The sequence below is a fragment of the Oncorhynchus masou genome, unplaced genomic scaffold (assembly GCF_036934945.1).
Source record: "Oncorhynchus masou masou isolate Uvic2021 unplaced genomic scaffold, UVic_Omas_1.1 unplaced_scaffold_968, whole genome shotgun sequence".
Lineage (NCBI taxonomy): Eukaryota > Metazoa > Chordata > Actinopteri > Salmoniformes > Salmonidae > Oncorhynchus > Oncorhynchus masou.
This window is the reverse complement of record NW_027016184.1, coordinates 120383-140382: the sequence shown is the minus strand read 5'-3', so window position 1 is coordinate 140382 and position 20000 is coordinate 120383. Positions and strand designations below refer to the sequence as shown.

The 20000-nt window shown below is 47.6% G+C and overlaps 1 protein-coding gene and 1 pseudogene across 1 annotated transcript in view; both read left to right on the top strand.

The window, feature by feature from the left end:
* LOC135538460 (RNA-binding protein 47-like) overlaps positions 1–14553 on the top strand; it is a 25472-nt pseudogene extending 10919 nt beyond the window's left edge.
* The window catches only part of LOC135538461 (RNA-binding protein 47-like), a 69942-nt gene that overhangs the window by 17220 nt on the left and 32722 nt on the right, over positions 1–20000 (top strand). The gene's annotated exons all lie outside the window — the stretch shown is intronic.

Here is a 20000-nt window from a genome sequence, read left to right as displayed (position 1 = left end):
TACCTCCCTCTCTCTCTACCTCCCTATCTCTCTCTACCTCCCTCCCTCTCTACCTCCCGCCCTCTCTACCTCCCTCCCTCTCTACCTCTCTACCTCTCTACCCCTCTACCTCTCTACCTCTCTACTTCCCACCCTCTCTACCTCCCTATCTCTCTCTACCTCCCTCCCTCTCTACCTCCCTCCCTCTATCTCCACCTCACTCTCTCTCTACCTCTCTCCCTCTCTCCCTACCGCTCTCCCTCTCTACCTCCCTCTCTCTCTACCTCCCTATCTCTCTCTACCTCCCTCCCTCTCTACCTCCCTCCGTCTCTCTCTTACCTCACTCTCTCTACCTCTCTCCCTCTCTCCCTACCGCTCTCCCTCCCTCTCTACCTCTCTCCCTCTCTACCTCTCTCCCCCTCTACCTCTCCTCTCTCTACCTCCCTCCCTCTCTCTCTACCTCACTCTCTCTCTACCTCCCCTCTATCTCTACCTCCCTCCCCCTCTCTCTACCTCCCTCTCTCTCTACCTCCCTCCCTTTCTCTACCTCCATCCCTCTCTCTCTACCTCCCTCTCGCTCTACCTCCCTCCCTCTCTACCTCCCTCTCTCTCTACCTCTCTCCCTCTCTACCTCCTTCTCTACCTCCCCCCTCTCTACCTCCCTCCCTCTCTCTCTACCTCTCTACCTCTCTCCCTCTCTACCTCCCTCTCTCTCTACCTCCTTCCCTCTCTACCTCCCTCCCTCTCTACTTCCCTCCCTCTCTACCTCCCCTCCCTCCCTCTCTACTTCCCTCCCTCTCTACCTCCCCCTCCCTCTCTACCCCCTCTCTCTACCTCCCTCCCTCCTCTCTACCCCCCCCCCCGCCCCGCCCCTCCCTCTCTACCTCCCTCCCTCTCTACCTCCCTCTCTCTACCTCCCTCCCTCCCTCTCTACCTCTCTCCCTCCCTCTCTACCTCCCTCCCTCCCTCTCTACCTCTCCACCTCCCTCCCTCCCTCCCTCCCTCTCTACCTCCCTCCCTCCCTCCCTCTCTACATAGAGAGTGGTGCCCTATTCCCTATGGACCCTGGTCTAAAGTAGTGAACTACATAGGGCTAGGTTGTTGTTGAGGAGAGTAATCTGAGTGTAGTGGTGTCTGATAGAGGAGACTCCCTACATGTAGTAATCTGAGTGTAGTGGTGTCTGATAGAGACTCCCTACATGTAGTAATCTGAGTGTAGTGGTGTCTGATAGAGGAGACTCCTACATGTAGTAATCTGAGTGTAGTGGTGTCTGATAGAGGAGACTCCCTACATGTAGTAATCTGAGTGTAGTGGTGTCTGATAGAGGAGACTCCCATCATGTAGTAATCTGAGTGTAGTGGTGTCTGATAGAGGAGACTCCCTACATGTAGTAATCTGAGTGTAGTGGTGTCTGATAGAGGAGACTCCCATCATGTAGTAATCTGAGTGTAGTGGTGTCTGATGGAGGAGACTCCCATCATGTAGTAATCTGAGTGTAGTGGTGTCTGATAGAGACTCCCTACATGTAGTAATCTGAGTGTAGTGTTGTCTGATAGAGGAGACTCCCATCATGTAGTAATCTGAGTGTAGTGGTGTCTGATAGAGGAGACTCCCTACATGTAGTAATCTGAGTGTAGTGGTGTCTGATAGAGACTCCCATCATGTAGTAATCTGAGTGTAGTGGTGTCTGATAGAGACTCCCTACATGTAGTAATCTGAGTGTAGTGGTGTCTGATAGAGACTCCCATCATGTAGTAATCTGAGTGTAGTGGTGTCTGATGAGGAGACTCCCTACATGTAGTAATCTGAGTGTAGTGGTGTCTGATAGAGGAGACTCCCTACATGTAGTAATCTGAGTGTAGTGGTGTCTGATAGAGGAGACTCCCTACATGTAGTAATCTGAGTGTAGTGGTGTCTGATAGAGGAGACTCCCATCATGTAGTAATCTGAGTGTAGTGGTGTCTGTTAGAGACTCCTATCATGTAGTAATCTGAGTGTAGTGGTGTCTGATAGAGGAGACTCCCTACATGTAGTAATCTGAGTGTAGTGGTGTCTGATAGAGACTCCCTACATGTAGTAATCTGAGTGTAGTGGTGTCTGATAGAGGAGACTCCCATCATGTAGTAATCTGAGTGTAGTGGTGTCTGATAGAGACTCCCACATGTAGTAATCTGAGTGTAGTGGTGTCTGATAGAGGAGACTCCCCATCATGTAGTAATCTGAGTGTAGTGGTGTCTGATAGAGGAGACTCCCATCATGTAGTAATCTGAGTGTAGTGGTGTCTGATAGGAGACTCTACATGTAGTAATCTGAGTGTAGTGGTGTCTGATAGAGGAGACTCCCATCATGTAGTAATCTGAGTGTAGTGGTGTCTGATAGAGGAGACTCCCATCATGTAGTAATCTGAGTGTAGTGGTGTCTGATAGAGGAGACTCCCATCATGTAGTAATCTGAGTGTAGTGGTGTCTGATAGAGGAGACTCCCATCATGTAGTAATCTGAGTGTAGTGGTGTCTGATAGAGGAGACTCCCATCATGTAGTAATCTGAGTGTAGTGGTGTCTGATAGAGGAGACTCCCTACATGTAGTAATCTGAGTGTAGTGGTGTCTGATAGAGGAGACTCCCATCATGTAGTAATCTGAGTGTAGTGGTGTCTGATAGAGACTCCCATCATGTAGTAATCTGAGTGTAGTGGTGTCTGATAGAGACTCCCATCATGTAGTAATCTGAGTGTAGTGGTGTCTGATAGAGACTCCCATCATGTAGTAATCTGAGTGTAGTGGTGTCTGATAGAGGAGACTCCCATCATGTAGTAATCTGAGTGTAGTGGTGTCTGATAGAGGAGACTCCCATCATGTAGTAATCTGAGTGTAGTGTTGTCTGATAGAGATTCCGTACATGTAGTTATCTGTAGGAGACACCCTCAGACACCACTACTCTGAGGGTGTTGTTGTGTTACCAAGGAGTGTTGAGGATTTAAATAGTTTTCTGTTCATTAAGGGGGTGTAGGATGAGGTTTATGTTCACACACACATGACGTGGTGGTCAGTGACAGAGGATTTGTGATTGTTCTCTGTGACCCTTTGTCAACTGCTCCTGGTTGTCTAACACAAACACACACACACACACACACCACACACACCACACACACACACACACACACACACACACACACACACACACACACACACACACACAGCATGTGACCCAGGCGATGAACCTTGATCAGAGCTTATGACTCATTCTGTATCCTGGGGGTCAAAGGTCAAACATCTCACAACACAGGACCATAAAACAGACATATAAAGTATTGATCGAGATGGAGGAGAGGAGGAGGAGAGGAGAGGAGAGGAGGGGAGGGGGAGCTTTATGACCTCAGGGAGAGGAGGGGAGGGAGGTCAAGAGGAGAGGAAAGGATCTCAGGGGAACACAGGACTGGAAGGAAGGAGACATATAGGAGAGGGAGAGGAGAGGGAGAGGAGAGGAGAAAGGAGAGGAGAGGAGGGAGGAGAAGAGGAATGAAAGGAGGAAGTTGATTATTTTACTGTATCGTTCCTGGTTTTATGGATGCTGGGTTCTCATAGGACGGTGTATGTTGGTCATGTGACCTGTGTAGGTGCTCTACTGTATGTAACTCATTAGCCAAAATTATCACAACCTTTAGATTTCACAAGGCTGTGATGTTCTCTATTGTGACCCTAGTTCTAGTCTGGTATTTAGTCTGGTTTTAGACTGGTTCTAGACTGGTTCTGGTCTTGTTTTAGACTGGTTCTAGTCTGGTTTTTAGTCTGGTTTTAGTCTGGTTTTTAGACTGGTTCTAGACTGGTTCTGGTCTGTTTTTAGTCTGGTTTTAGACTGGTTCTAGACTGGTTCTAGTCTGGTTCTTAGTCTGGTTTTAGACTTTCTAGACTGGTTCTAGTCTGGTTTTAGTCTGGTTTTAGACTGGTTTTAGAGTTCTAGTTTTAGTCTGGTTTTAGACTGGTTCTAGACTGGTTCTGGTCTTGTTTTAGACTGGTCTAGTCTGGTTTTAGTCTGGTTTTAGTCTGGTTTTAGACTGGTTCTAGTCTGTTTTTAGTCTGGTTTTAGTCTGGTTTTAGACTGGTTCTAGTCTGGTTTTTAGTCTGGTTTTAGACTGGTTCTAGACTGGTTCTAGTCTGGTTCTTAGTCTGGTTTTTAGTCTGGTTTTAGTCTGGTTCTAGACTGGTTCTAGACTGGTTTAGAAAGGTAGATAAAACATCCAGTCTACTGGTCTTTTGCTCTACATCTGTTAGTTACCTATTCCATGATGTTCTAGCTTCACTGATGTAGTTGGTTCTAGACTGGTTCTAGACTGGTTCTAGACAGGTAGATAAAACATCCAGTCTACTTGTCTTTTCCTCTACATCTGTTAGTTACCTATTCCACGATGTTCTAGCATCACTGGTGTAGTTGGTTCTAGACTGGTTCTAGACTAGTTCTAGACTGGTTTTAGACTGGTTCTAGACAGGTAGATAAAATATCCAGTCTACTGGTCTTTTCCTCTACATCTGTTAGTTACCTATTCCACGATGTTCTAGCATCACTGATGTAGTTGGTTCTCTGTCCATCAAATGTGACGCGATCCCTCGTTTAGCCAATAGAAAATAATGAATGTATCTTTTTCCCCTTCTCTCTCAGGCACCACATCTGATTGGAAGGTTTAGTCAGAATGACAGCCGAAGATCCCGCCTCCTCCTCTTCAGCCATGAGTAATAACCCAGCGCCTCCCGGTTCCAACCCCCCAGGCCCTTCCCATCACTCCCCGCATGGACCAATCACAGTGCCCGAGGGTGTGTCCGGGGCCCACAACGAAGCGGCCCTAGTGTCTCTGATGGAGCGTACGGGGTACGGCATGGTGCAGGAGAACGGTCAGAGAAAATACGGCCCCCGCCGGGCTGGGAATCCGCCTCCCCGCCACGCGCGGCTGTGAGATCTTCGTGGGTAAGATCCCCCGGGACGTCTACGAAGGACCGAGCTGGTCCCGGTGTTCGAGTCGGCGGGTCAGATCTACGAGATGCGTCTGATGATGGACTTTGATGGGAAGAACCGCGGCTATGCCTTTGTCATGTACACACAGAAACACCAGGCTAAACGCGCCGTGCAAGGGAGCTCAACAACTACGAGGTGCGCCCCCGGACGCCTCCTAGGGGTCTGCTGCTCTGTGGACAACTATCGCTCTTCATCGGGGCATCCCCAAAACCAAGAAGAGAGAGGAGATCCTGGAGGAGGTGTCCAAGGTGACGGAGGGCGTCCTGGACGTCATAGTGTACGCCAGCGCTGCGGACAAGATGAAGAACCGGGGCTTTGCCTTCGTGGAGTATGAGAGTCACCGTGCCGCGGCCATGGCGCGCAGGAAGCTGATGCCCCGGCAGGATCCAGCTGTGGGGGCACCAGATCGCCGTGGACTGGGCGGAACCGGAGATAGGGCGTGGACGAGGACGTCATGGAGACCGTGAAGATTCTATACGTCAGGAACCTGATGATGGAGACCAGCGAGGACACACTGAGACAGGTCGGATTGATTGGTTGATTTACTGATTGATTGGTTGATTTACTGATTGATTGGTTGATTGGTTAATTTACTGATTGATTGGTTGATTTACTGATTGATTGGTTGATTTACTGATTGATTGGTTGATTTACTGATTGATTGTTGATTTACTGATTGATTGGTTGATTGGTTGATTTACTGATTGATTGGTTGATTTACTGATTGATTGGTTGATTTACTGATTGATTTGTTGATTTACTGATTGATTTGTTTATTTACTGATTGATTGGTTGATTTACTGAATGATTGGTTTAGTGACTGTTTGATTGGTTGATTGATTTGTTTATTTACTGATTGATTGGTTGATTTACTGATTGATTGGTTTAGTGTAGTAGTTCTAGGTGTTTGGCCAGTGGAACCAGGGGTATGTCTCTGTTCTAGGTGTTTTTGTCTCTGTGTTCTAGGTGTTTGGCCAGTAGAACCCAGGCTGTATTAACATGTCACTGTGTTCTAGGTGTTTGGCCAGTAGAACCCAGGCTGTATGTCTCTGTGTTCTAGGTGTTTGGCCAGTGGAACCCAGGCTGTATTAACATGTCTCTGTGTTCTTGGTGTTTGGCCAGTAGAACCAGGGCTGTATGAACATGTCTCTGTGTACTAGGTGTTTGGCCAGTGGAACCAGGGCTGCGTGGAACGTGTCAAGAAGATCCGCGACTACGCCTTCGTCTTCTCGTCCCGTGACGATGCCGTGGTTGCCATGGACCACCTGAACGGGACGGAGGTGGAAGGGTCCTGTATCGAGGTCACCCTGGCTAAGCCTGTCGACAAAGAGCAGTACACGCGTTACCCAGAAGGCATCAAAGGGGCGCTACAGCGGCCGCGGCCGTGGCAGCTCCGGAACCAGTCCAGCAGAACTACGTGTACCAGTGTGACCCCTACACCCTCACCTACTATGGGTACCCTTACAACACGCTGATCGGACCCAACAGGGACTACTTCATCAAAGGTTAGAGTCCTTTCCTTCTGGTTCTCTGTGGCTGCGTTTACACAGACAGTCACATTCTGATCTTATCTATTTTTTACACCATTCAGATCAGCTCTTCAGCTCGAAACTTGGGCTGCCTGTATAAACATAGCCTTTTGTACTACAGACGTAACTGGGAGCTTTTGTCCGTCTGTTTCTGTATGAATGGACATATTGATTAGCAGAGAACGCAGGTTAACGACCAATAAGATCTGGAGATTAGATGGGCCTGTTGTAAATGTAACCAATAGTGAACCCACATCATCAAATACATGTGATTAGTAGATGATCGTGATGAATATTGATATTGATGAATATGATGAATAGGGGGGGGGTGTTCTAAATGATTATTGATCATTTACTGGTTATAAATCACCAATCAGCAGCGATAACTGTTAGAGAGGTAAAATGGGACGCTCCGCAATATGGCGTCACAGGATACAGCGGGGTGACTTCCTGCTTAGCGACTACCGAGAACGACAAGATTCCCAAGATGGCCACCGTTGTGTCTTCCTAGTTTCTTACCTCCGATGAGGCATATAGAGTACCGCAGTATGAGTCATGATACCCATAAAACCCCGCGGTCAAACAAGGAAATGGTTCCAATCATTTTTCCCCAAAGGGGATTTTTTGGAAAAACTTGTTGTTTCGTGTCAGTTTACCCTGGTGTGACGTTTTGATAACTGTGTAAATTATTCATGTATTTGCCTGTATTAACCCCCCTCAAATGAAATGCTAATTAGCTGCTAATGTGGCTCTCCTAAAGAACTACAAATCTCTGGATTAACTATCTAATATGGCAAATCTCTCTCGTAAAGAACTACAAATCTCTGGATTAACTATCTAATGTGGCTCCCATAAAGAACTACAAATCTCTGGATTAACTATGTAATGTTAGCTACATGTAGTACTGCATACATTTTTTACATTTCTTTCTTTTATTTAACCTTTATTTAACAAGGCAAGTCAGTTAAAAAGAACACATTTTTATTTACAATGACGGCCCTACTTTAAAATGGACTGTTCTGTGAACTGTCTTGTGTACGTTTTTAAATGGACACAATACCTGGTAGTAAAGGTGTCAGATAGAGATGACGTGCAGGAGCATGCTGGGATTTGTAGTCTGGCATGGTGTCTACTTTGATGCTAATTAGCATTTTAGAATCTGAGAGTAAATAGAGCTGAATATATTGATAAAAAGTCTACCTTGTCGTAGAGAGATTTACAGGGTCATCAAAACACCACGGCAGGTTAAACCTACACAAAACGCCACGGCAGGTTAAACCTACACAAACGCCACGGCAGGTTAAACCTACACAAAACACCACGGCAGGTTAAACCTACACAAAACTACACAAAACACCACGGCAGGTTAAACCTACACAAAACACAGCCCTCATTTGAAGTGTTTCTAAAATCCCTTATTGGAAAAATGAATGGTGGGAAAAACAAAGATTGGAATCATTTCCTTGTTTGACCGCTAGGTCTTATGGGTTTTATGACACCTCCCACTGTGGGACTCTATACCTGCATCGAGAGGATCCCCTAGTGGCTGTCTGGTGCATTGGCAGATTCTGATTCTGCTGTCCGTCTGTAAGCAGGCGTCTCCTCTGTAAGTATCCTCTGAGGACGTCATATTGCAGAGAGTCCCCCTTTTAAGTGCTGAGCCCGTCCCCTGTGATGAGTGATGCTGGCAGGTGTCTGGGTGGCAGATCAACTAATCTGTGTCCTAAGTAGCACTCTATTCCATTTGCAGGGCACTACTATCGACCAGAGCCCTATCGGCTCTAACCCTATGGGCCCTTGTCAGAAGTAGTGCCCTACATAGGGGACAGGGTTCCATTTGGGCCGATCGAACTAATCCGTCCAGACGTTGACTGTAATCACTGTGTTCTGGTTTTCTCTCCAAAGGAGGCCCAATGATACAGACCAATGGTAATCTATTCCATCCTTATTGGCTACTCCTTTACACTTTATCCAATGAAACATCAACTTCCTGGTCATGTGACCAACTCCTCTCTCTGGGTTTCTATAACAACTTCCCCTTGTTCCATCACCTCTTTAGTTCACTAGTAGACAGACAAACTGTCAGACCCCACGATGTCTCACACTCCTTGACAACTTCAGTTATTAGATGTTCTACCAGTGTTGGAATCACACAAACTAATGACCAGATAAACATAGACAATGTACAGTATATATATATTAGCACCTCTTGACAAACCGTGTAAAATGACGCCCCATGTAGCCCCCTAACGACGGCTTCACACTTTGATGGGAAATGCCCAAACTGGATTCCTTGGGACGTCCCAAATCTCGGACATCACCCCATTGGATTTGTTTAGGGTAGGGGGTTTAGGGTAGGGGTTTAGGGTAGGGTTTAGGGTAGGGGTTTAGGGTTTAGGGTAGGGGTCTAGGGTAGGGTATGGGTTTAGGGTAGGGTTTAGGGTTTAGGGTAGGGGTTTAGGGTAGGGGTAGGGGTTTAGGGTAGGGGTTTAGGATAGGGGTTTAGGATAGGGGTTTAGGGTTTAGGATAGGGGTTTAGGGTAGGGTATGGGTTTAGGGTAGGGGTTTAGGGTTTAGGGTAGGGGTCTAGGCAGGGTATGGGTTTAGGGTAGGGGTTTAGGGTTTAGGGTAGGGGTTTAGGGTAGGGGTTTAGGGTAGGGTAGGGGTTTAGGGGTAGGGGTTTAGGAGTGGGGGTATGGGTTTAGGAGTAGGGGTTTAGGGTAGGGGTTTAGGATAGGGGTTTAGGATAGGGGGTTTAGGGTAGGGGGTTTAGGGTTTAGGATAGGGGTTTAGGGTAGGGTATGGGTTTAGGGTAGGGGTTTAGGGTTTAGGGTAGGGGTCTAGGGTAGGGTATGGGTTTTAGGGTAGGGTTTAGGGTAGGGGTTTAGGGTAGGGGTTTAGGGTAGGGGTTTCATGGGAAATGTCCAAACTGGATTCCTTGGGACGTCCCAACTCTCCAGACATCACCCCATTGGATTTGACATTTAAAACTGTTAAAGTAAGAGTTAAGGTTTAGGGTAGGGGTTTAGGGTAGGGTTTAGGGTAGGGGGTTTAGGGTAGGGGTTTAGGGTAGGGTTTAGGGTAGGGGTTTAGGGTAGGGAGGGTAGGGTAGGGTTTTAGGGTAGGGGTTTAGGGTTTAGGGTAGGGGTTTAGGGTAGGGTAAGGGTTAGGGTTAGGGTAGGGGGTTTAGGGTACAGTAGGGTTAGGGTAAGGGTTTAGGGTATGGTAGGGGTTTAGGGTAGGGGTTTAGGGTAGAGGTTTAGGGTAGAGGTTTAGGGTAGGGTGGGGTTTAGAGTAGGGTTTAGGGTTTAGGGTAGGGGTTTAGAGTAGGGTTTAGGGGTTTAGGGTAGTGACGTCCCAAGGATCACGGACAGCAATAACGAACTTCAGTGCCACAGGAGGCTGGTGGCACTTTAATAGGGGAGGACGGACTCGTAGTGATGTCTGGGGCAGAATATTATAAAATATCTACCTCTATATACAGTACCAGTTTAAAGTTTGGACACACAGACTCATTCAAGGGTTTTTCTTTATTTTTATTTTTTTTACTATTTTCAGAATAACATTGCAGAATAAAGCGAAGACGTCAAACATTTGAAACAAAACTTATTTACAACGACGGCCTCCCCCGGTCAAACCCTGACGACGCTGGGCCCTGTGCTTTGCAGAATGCGCCCTAAACATATCCCATGCCCCTATATATTGAAGCGTAAACCTAAACAGCGCCCCCCCCCCACTGTGGCCCATCTCCAGCAGGTGCTGTGCGAGTCGTGGCGGCGACGGCAATAGCCGTGCCCACGGGGGTCATACCTGGGTGGTTACTCTGCTGGGCGGGGTATCTACAGCCGGTACCATGAGGCAAAGCCAAGGGCCCCGACAACAAGGCCTACGAGCTGGTACCCTCTATGGAGCTGACTGCCTCAGTCAACCCGTTGGGCATCAAGCCTTGCACAAGTCAGTCCCACCCTGTCGTACCCCCTCGTCGTACCCCCGTTGTCCCCCTATACCGCCGCCTGCTTCCTTCAGTTTTCACCTTCCTGTCTCCTTCCTGTCTCCTTCCTGTCTCAAGCCTGGCTCAGGTCAGTGAAAGATACCTCTAAACCAGTCCTGGTCTAAACTAACTCTCTACTGGTCTAAACGAACTCCCTACTGGTCTAAACCAGGCCTGGTCTAAACTAACTCTCTACTGGTCTAAACCAGGCCTGGTCTAAACTAACTCTCTACTGGTCTAAACTAACTCCCTACTGGTCTAAAACAGGCCTGGTCTAAACTAACTCCCTACTGGTCTAAACTAACTCCCTACTGGTCTAAACCAGGCCTGGTCTAAACTAACTCCCTACTGGTCTAAACTAACTCCCTACTGGTCTAAACCAGGCCTGGTCTAAACTAACTCTCTACTGGTCTAAACTAACTCCCTACTGGTCTAAACTAGCTCCCTACTGGTCTAAACCAGGCCTGGTCTAAACTAACTCCCTACTGGTCTAAACCAGGCCTGGTCCAAACTAACTCCCTACTGGTCTATACCAGGCCTGGTCTAAACTAACTCTCTACTGGTCTAAACCAGGCCTGGTCTAAACAAACTCCCCTACTGGTCTAAACTAACTCCCTACTGGTCTAAACTAACTCCCTACTGGTCTACACCAGGCCTGGTCTAAACTAACTCCCTACTGGTCTAAACCAGGCCTGGTCTAAACTAACTCTCTACTGGTCTAAACTAACTCCCTACTGTCGTCTTTCCACTGCTCAACTCCAGTTCCCAGAGGGGGCAGCAGCAGGCAGGAAATCGCAGACAGTAAATGAGATATAGGAAGCCTGAGGATGAATTGATGGGTCATAGATTTTCACTATAATACTTTAATATCAGCTGATAGATGACCTTTTCTGCAGCTCAGGTCACCGTTGACAGACCGCAGCTTTCTGGAAAAAAAAACTAAGAGACACTACTGCCCCCTCTGCTGGACTGGAGTTGAACTGCAAGCTGTACTTCCCAGAGAGGCTGTCTCTCTCTCTCCATTTCATCCTTCTGCTTTACCTGCTCTGTCCTACTATCCCTTATTCAGACCAGGAGAGAAAAACACAAACCTCTCTTGGTGATGATGGTGATGTGCTTTTCCTTTACTGTAAATTCCTCAACACTTCACTTTGGGGTCAGAGGTCAACAAACTCTGACCCCCCTTTTGACCTCTTCTGATTTAAACGTCACTCATTGGTTTATTTAGGTTTCTGTTAGGTGTATCTCCGGTATGGGGCGATAATCTGATTCTCCTAATCTGGACGTGATTGCTCAATCCCCCACAATCCTTCTCTCAGTCTCTGGAATAAACTGGATCAGAGAAACACAGTGGACTCTTGTCCATCTGAAACAATGAGTGACCTTGTGTTGGCATGTGTATTAGCGTGTGTGTGTATTAGCGTGTGTGTGTGTGTGTGTGTGTGTGTGTGTGTGTGTGTGTGTGTGTGTGTGTGTGTGTGTATATGAAGGGGGGTTTAATCAAGAGCTAAGCACCATTTTAATCCGAATCACACCCCAACCAACAGAGGCTAACACTAACTTGGGTAACTCCATTATATATATATCTTTCTCTCTCGCTCTTCTCTTGTCTCTCTCTCTCTTTTCATCTTTTCTCTCTTCTTCTCTCTCTCTCTCTCGCTCTTCTCTGCCTCTCTCTCTCTTTTCTCTCTATATATCTATCTCTTCCTTCTGTCTCCCTCTCTCTCCCTCCTCTCTCCCGCTTCTCTCCTATATCTATATCTCTTATCTATCTTCGTCTCTCTCTCTTATATATCTCCTTCTCTTTATCTCTCTCTCTATTTCTATCTCTCTCTCTTCTCTCTCCTCTTCTCTCTCCTCTTTCTCATTTTCTCATTCTCCCTCTTCTCTTCTTTCTCCCTCTTCTCTTCTCCTCTTCTCTCTCCTCTCTCTCTATCTCTCTCTTTCTCTCTCTTCTCTCCCTCTTCTCTTTTCTCTCCTCTCTCTCTCCCTCTTATCTTCTTTCTCCCTCTTCTCTTCTTTCTCCCTCTTCTCTTCTCTCTTCTCTCCTCTCTCTCACGCTTCTCTTCTCTCTCTTCTCTCTCTTCTCTCCTCTCTTCTCTTCTCTCTCCTCTCTCCCTCTTCTCTTCTCTCCCTCAAATTATGTCCTGTTAAAACTGTGCCTCTCAATGTCTTTGACATCTCATAGTGGCATTTCCCAATCTGACTCTCATTCTGGGGTTTTGTGTGTGTGTGTGTGTGTGTGTGTGTGTGTGTGTGTCTGTGTGTCTGTGTGTCTGTGTGTCTGTGTGTCTGTGTGTGTGTGCAGTGGGCCTGCAGGCTCTAGGAGGCCAGTACCCAATGTTCCAGGGAGCCAAGCTGATGGAGGAAGGGAAGATGCATCACTCTGTGGAACACCTCATGAACCCCCTGGCCCTGCAGCACGACCACACAGCCCAGAACACACAGACTGTTATACCTGCTGTCTCCTCCCTCCACCCTACCAGGTACACACACAGCCACACCTGCTGTCTCCTCCCCTCCCACCCTACCAGGAACACACAGACTGTTATACCTGCTGTCTCCTCCCCTCCACCCTACCAGGTACACACACAGCCCAGAACACACAGACTGTTATACCCTGCTGTCCTCCCTCCACCCTACCAGGTACACACACACAGACTGTTATACCTGCTGCTGTTCTCCTGCTGTCTCCTCCCCTCCACCCTACCAGGTACACACACAGCCCAGAACACACAGACTGTTATACCTGCCTCCCTCCACCCTACCAGGTACACACAGCCCAGAACACACAGCCTGTTATACCTGCTGTCTCCTCCCCTCCACCCTACCAGGTACACACAGCCCAGAACACACAGACTGTTATACCTGCTGTCTCCTCCCCTCCTCCACCCTACCAGGTACACACACAGACTGTTATACCTGCTGTCTCCTCCCCTCCACCCTACCAGGTACACACAGCCCAGAACACACAGACTGTTATACCTGCTGTCTCCTCCCCTCCACCCTACCAGGTACACACACAGCCCAGAACACACAGACTGTTATACCTGCTGTCTCCTCCCTCCACCCTACCAGGTACACACAGAGCCCAGAACACACAGACTGTTATACCTGCTGTCTCCTCCTCCACCCTACCAGGTACACACACAGCCCAGAACACCAGCCTGTTATACCTGCTGTCTCCTCCCCTCCACCCTACAGGTACACACACAGACTGTTATACCTGCTGTCTCCTCCCCTCCACCCTATCAGGTACACACAGTGAAACATGAAATTAATGTAATCTGAAAGTTGAATAATATCCACTAACTCTCCCTCCCTCCCTCCCTCCCTCCCTCCTCCCTCCCTCCCTCCCTCCCTCCCTCCCTCCCTCCCTCCCTCCCTCCCTCCCTCCCTCCCTCCTCCCTCCTCCCTCCCTCCCCCTCCCTCCCTCAGGGTCGTCCCATCACACCAGTGTACGCCATGACCCACAACATGCAGCGTATCCCTGCCCAGTGGTCTGTACGGGCAGGCTATATGCCCATCACCAACTACAACGCTGCTGCCCTGGCAGCCCTGCAGAAGAACGCCCAGCTGTGGCCGCTGCAGCCTACGGAGGTACGCGGAGTTACGCCGTGCCCCAGGCCTTCCCCCTGCCCCCAGCGTTTCAGGTGCCCATCCACGATGTCTACCAGACCTACTGACAACAGATACCAGCTACTAGACCTACTGACAACATCTACCAGACCTGCACTGACAACAGATACCAGCTACTAGACCTACTGACAACATCTACCAGACCTACTGACAACAGCTACCAGACCTACTGACAACAGATACCAGACCTACTGACAACAGATACCAGCTACTAGACCTACTGACAACAGATACCAGCTACCAGACCTACTGACAACAGAAACCAGCTACCAGACCGACTGACAACAGATACCAGCTCACCAGACCTACTGACAACAGCTACCAGACCTACTGACAACATCTACCAGCTACTAGACCTACTGACAACAGCTACCAGACCTGCTGACAACAGCTACCAGCTACTAGACCTACTGACAGCTACCAGACTACTGACAACATCTACCAGCTACCTGAACCTACTGACAACAGCTACCAGACCTACTGACAACAGATACCAGCTACCAGACCTACTGACAACAGCTACCAGACCTACTGACAACATCTACCAGACCTACTGACAACAGATACCAGCTACCAGACCTACTGACAACAGATACCAGACCTACTGACAACAGCTACCAGCTACCAGACCTACTGACAACAGCTACCAGACCTACTGACAACATCTACCAGCTACCAGACCTACTGACAACAGATACCAGATACTAGACCTACTGACAACAGCTACCAGACCTACTGACAACAGCTACCAGCTACCAGACCTACTGACAACAGATACCAGCTACCAGACCTACTGACAACAGATACCAGACCTACTGACAACAGATACCAGACCTACTGACAACAGATACCAGCTACCATACCTACTGACAAGAGATACCAGCTACCATACCTACTGACAACAGCTACCAGACCTACTGACAACAGATACCAGACCTACTGACAACAGATACCAGCTACCAGACCTACTGACAACATCTACCAGACCTACTGACAACAGTTACCAGACCTACTGACAACAGTTACCAGACCTACTGACAACATCTACCAGACCTACTGACAACAGATACCAGCTACCAGACCTACTGACAACATCTACCAGACCTACTGACAACATCTACCAGCTACCAGACCTACTGACAACAGATACCAGCTACTAGACCTACTGACAACAGCTACCAGACCTACTGACAACAGATACCAGCTACCAGACCTACTGACAACATCTACCAGACCTACTGACAACAGTTACCAGACCTACTGACAACAGTTACCAGACCTACTGACAACAGCTACCAGACCTACTGACAACAGATACCAGCTACCAGACCTACTGACAACATCTACCAGACCTACTGACAACAGCTACCAGACCTACTGACAACAGCTACCAGCTGTCTGGTCCACAACGCCTGTTCAACCACGCTCAACGTTCAAACAACTTGTGTTTCACGACGTCAGGAACTACAGACGACCTACAGAAGACCTCATCCCCACATATCACCTCCCCCCCGTTCAAATAACGACACTCAATGTCTTCAACAGCAACGTCTACGCAACGTCAAACAAACTAAATGGACCCTTTAACACAAACTCTACTCTGCGTCGGTTCTTCAACGTTAGCCCAGCATCTGTGCTACGTTATGACGTGCCAAACCTTGACGTGTTAACAACGTCTATGCAACGCCCTACTGACAGGTTCACATTGGTCCTAATGAATACTGGACCCAGGCATTTAACGTTCACACAACATTCACACAATATATTCTATGAATAGAATAGAGCCTATATCGCTCAAATTCAAATCTGGAGAGTTCCTCTGCTTTGATTCATTGTTCCCCTCTAATCAGGGCCTGATTTAGACCTGGGACACCAGGTGGGTGATTCCCCTCTAATCAGGGCCTGATTTAGACCTGGGACACCAGGTGGGTGATTCCCCTCTAATCAGGGCCTGATTTAGACCTGGGACACCAGTCATTGTTCTCCTCTGATCAGGGCCTGATTTAGACCTGGGCACCAGGTGGGTGATTCCCCTCTAATCAGGGCCTGATTTAGACCTGGGTCACCAGTTGGGTGATTCCCCTCTAATCAGGGCCTGATTTAAACCTGGGATACCAGGTGGGTGATTCCCCTCTAATCAGGGCCTGATTTAGACCTGGGACACCAGGTGGGTGATTCCCCTCTAATCAGGGCCTGATTTAAACCTGGGACACCAGGTGGGTGATTCCCCTCTAATCAGGGCCTGATTTAGACCTGGGACACCAGTCATTGTTCTCCTCTGATTAGGGCCTGACTTAGACCTGAGACACCAGGCGGGTGATTCCCCTCTAATCAGGGCCTGATTTAGACCTGGAACACCAGGCGGGTAACATTAATGACCAGGTAGAGGAGAAAAACAGCATTAGTCCAGACCTGGTAGGTATCCCAGGAATCCCCAGGGTCTATAATCATCCACTTCCATCAGAACCATTGATGTTTAGCAGACTGTGTAGAAGAAAATATATAAGACCCAATGAAGGAGATGTGGTCTGGTCTGGGTTGAAGTGCTCACCTTTCGCTTTACACTCAACATCACCCCACCCCACCTTCTATGACATTACTTCATCACCCTGACGAACCCCCTCACCTTCTATGACATCACTTCATCACCCTGACAACGAACCCCCTCACCTTCTATGGCATCACTGCATCACCCTGACAACAACCCCCTCACCTTCTATGACATCACTGCATCACCCTGACAACAACCCCCCTCACCTTCTATGACATCACTGTATCACCCTGACAAAAGGACCCCCTCACCGTCTATGACATCACTGCATCACCGTGACAAGCGGACCCCCCCCCCACCTTCTATGACATCACTTCATCACCCTGACAACGCCCCCCATCCTCTCACTCCCAGTTGCCCAGGCAACAAGAACATTGAAGGTACACTGAAGTATTTCGAAGTGGTTTATGTTTCTGTTGTTAGTTTTCTGAAATAGAAAAAAGAAAGATGACATTTTACTTTGTTTTCAAACTTTAGTTAACGTTTAAAACAACACAAATATAACAAAAATAAAAACTAAAATGAAAAAATACTACAGAAACTACTGAAGACTTTTTATTTTGAATGTATTATTAAAAGAGTTTTTATTTTAAGGTGTTTTCATTAATCCATTCATGCTGTTAGCTTCATAGATGAGTTTGCTTGTTGTTGGGGGTATCTATTCCTTTTCAGATACTGTAATACTGGGTATCATTTAAAAACGTGTACTTTTTATGGGTGTTTTTAGACGTGTTATACTTCTGTTCTGGAACATGGCCTGTCACTTCACTGTCTCCTCCAGCAGACTAAGACTGAATTGTTTTATTTTATCATGTTGTTGTTGTTGTTGTTCTGTACTTTATTCTAATTGTTTGTAATTGCTTGATTCTCACAAGGTGAACAAATATGGACAAAGGCATTTATTATTTTGTATTGCTCTGCCCTAACACTCTCTAGCGCTAGCATATGCTAGGTACGCTAAGCTAACTGCTGAACTAGCATATGCTAGGTGCTAAGCTAACTGCTAAACTAGCATATGCTACGTACGCTAAGCTAACTGCTAAACTAGCATATGCTACGTGCTAAGCTTGCCAGAAACACCCCTGTTCGCTTTATGCTAAGCACCGAAACACCCTGTTCGCTTTATGCTAAGCTAGCAGCATCACACTCTGCTGAGCTTCAACCCACTGTGAAGCCTTTCTACTGCAGTGCCTTTCTACTAGAGATCTGTGTCTCTCTGGGTTCGACTATTGTGCCTTTCCACTAGCCGGTCTTATGATCTCTGAGCTCAACTGCAGTGCCTGTTGAATGTGTTTTACTCTGTACACTACACTAGCATTTCACAGAATACTACATGCCCAATAGACTGCTTCATTCTCAGCGGTAGCTGGTCGTTGGAAGAGAGACTATGGTCAGGATTTAATCCCAAACCGCTTGCCGTTTTAGAGGTCATTTCCAATTAGGCAGCAGCATCGTCGACAAGCCGTGATCAGATTGAATCCCTGCCGACACCTTCTCGGCCTTCCTCACCTGAGGGGGAATCGCCTTCCTCATCTGAGGGGAAGGTGACAGAGCTACAGCGGTGTTTGTTAAGAGATCGTGGTGAAACATCCTTGAAAAAATTGGTCTTCTCACAAATACTTCTGTAGCGTCCCTAACGAGCAGATTGGACCATCTTAAAACAATTCCACGTTAGCTCAGTAACCTGGCTGATTGGGCCATCTTGAAACTATTCCACATGTTAGCTCCAGTAACATGGCCAGATTGGAGCGATATGTTAACAATTCCACGTTAGCTCAGTAACCTAGCCAGATTGGGCCATCTTAAAACTATTCCACATGTTAGCTCAGCTAACCTGGCCAGATTGGACGATATGTTAACAATTCCACATGTTAGCTCAGTAACTTGGCCCAGATTGGACCATCTTAAAACAATTCCTCATGTTAGCTCAGTAACCAGATTGTACGATTTAGTTAGTTTAGTAGGAACTGGGGCCCTTAGACCCTTTTTTAACAGCTTTGTGATGAGGAATATAATTCTATTCAAACTAACCTGCCAACTGGAACTAAGCCTTAGAGACACACACACAGGTTCTCTCTACCCCCTCACAGTGTTCCTCTGTAACTCCTGTCAGGCTGACCTGACCTGCTAGTAACTAACACACATCAGCCTCCACATCCAACGTGAAAACAACTGGAACTAAGCCTTAGAAACACACACACAGGTTCTCTCTACCCCCTCACAGTGTTCCCCTGTGACTCAGGCTGACCTGACCTGCTAGTAACTAACACACATCAGCCTCCAACGTGAACAACATCAAACAAGCTGCTACACGAGGCTGACAAATGTTTGGGAGAGAAGAAGAAGAAGAGAGAGAGAACCTCAAACTACATGTTGCCGTCCTAGTATCACTCTCTATTCACACCCACCTGTATGACAGACAGTTTGCCCGTCCATGTCTCTATTGAAGTCTTTTGGGTTAATGTAGTATTTGTCTTTATTTGTAGTGGGGGTGTTAGTTGTGTTGATGCTGGTGAACTTGAAGGAGAAAAGCAGTTGGGATGTAAATGGATTCAACAGTATTTTTGGAATATCAGGCCCAACTGTCTCTCTGTCTAGCCTTTAAAGAGCCTCTCTCTCTTTCTCTCTGTCTGGCCTGTAAAGAGCCTCTCTCTCTCTCTCTCTCTCTCTCTCTCTCTGTCTGTCCTGTAAAGAGCCTCTCTGTCTGGCCTGTAAAGAGCCTCTCTCTCTTTCTCTCTGTCTGGCCTGTAAAGAGCCTCTCTCTCTCTCTCTCTCTCTCTCTCTCTCTCTCTCTCTCTCTCTCTCTCTCTGTCTCTCTGGCTTGTAAAGAGCCCCCTCTCTCTCTCTCTGTCTCTCTGGCCTGTAAAGAGCCCCTCTCACTCTCTCTGTCTCTCTGGCCTGTAAAGAGCCCCCTCTCTCTCTCTGGCCTGTAAGAGCCCCCTCTGTCTCCTCTGTCTCTCTGGCCTGTAAAAGAGCCCCTCTCTCTCTCTCTCTGTCTCTCTGGCCTGTAGAGCCCCCTCCTCTCCTCTCCTCTCTCTCTCTCTCTGTCTCTCTGGCCTGTAAAGAGCCCCTCTCTCTCTCTCTCTCTCTCTCTCTGTCTCTCTGGCCTGTAAAGAGCCCCTCTCTCTCTCTCTGTCTCTCTGGCCTGTAAAGAGCCTCTCTCTTTCTCTCTGTTTCTCTCTGACTGGCCTGTAAAGGGTTTCTTCTCTCTCTCAAGAAAAACTGGAATTTCATTAAATACTGAGGAGTAACTTTTATTGCGTTGTTTTATGATGACAAGAAGTCAGGATATATTTAATATAT